The following is an 878-nucleotide window of genomic DNA, read 5'->3' on the forward strand; positions in this document are numbered from 1 at the left end:
GGTTAAGGTGTATGCCTTGTATGCAGCTGACTCCAGTTTAATCTCATGCACCAAGGGTTTAAAGCTGGAGGCTTTCTGAGAACCACCAGCTATGGTCCAAGAGACCCCAAGCAATGCTGAGGAACCTTTATAATTTCTGGTACTGCAGGGCCTGAGCACCATGTTCTTTCTGGGCCCTCATATTGAACAACAGGCCTGGTTACATCCTCTGGTCATAAGAAGCCCCACTCCCTCAATTAGTAATTAGTAATTAGACACTTGGGATATTGGTCATGGAAATGCTGCACTGGTGCATATATATGTGTATATATAAAATATATATGTATATATATATATAAAAATAAAAAAAAAGAAAAGATAAGATAAGGCCTTCCAATTCTTACCACAGGTTGTGTTCTTTACAATGACTGTGTAGAAAGAGGAGGTACAGTAAATGCACCCCATATACACCTCAACCCAGGCCCTTTGCCTGATCTGTATTGTGAATTGGGGGACAAAAAAATCAATTAGTAAGAACCTTGGATTCAATCCTGCACTGGGGGATGGAGAAAAAGAAGCAATAACTTTATGCAATTAAAGGGCTCACAGACCTATATATAGTCTATTTATATTTAATGGCTTTAGGTGTGTGGAAATCTGTTTTTGAAAGGATATTATCCTTATAAAAATACTATTGTTTAAATAGACTTTATAGTAAAGTGGCAGGCTACAAAATTAACATGCAATAAATCCATGGTTTTTCCATGCACAAATAAACAAAGAGAAGAAAAAGGTGTTAAAAAAAAGAATACCATTCACAATTGTTCCTCAGAAAATCAAGTACCATGGAGTCAATTCAACTAAAAGGTGAAAGATCTATACAAAGAAAATGGCAAAGC

General features: G+C 36.6%; 1 non-coding gene across 1 annotated transcript; it reads left to right on the top strand.

The window, feature by feature from the left end:
• Positions 1–366: 366 nt before the first annotated feature.
• LOC126016588 (small nucleolar RNA SNORA51) lies at positions 367–499 on the top strand. Its single transcript, XR_007498380.1, has one exon. It is a non-coding gene; the product is annotated as a small nucleolar RNA SNORA51 (small nucleolar RNA).
• Positions 500–878: the final 379 nt, after the last annotated feature.

The sequence above is a fragment of the Suncus etruscus genome, chromosome 8, assembly GCF_024139225.1.
Source record: "Suncus etruscus isolate mSunEtr1 chromosome 8, mSunEtr1.pri.cur, whole genome shotgun sequence".
NCBI classification, from domain to species: Eukaryota; Metazoa; Chordata; class Mammalia; order Eulipotyphla; family Soricidae; genus Suncus; species Suncus etruscus.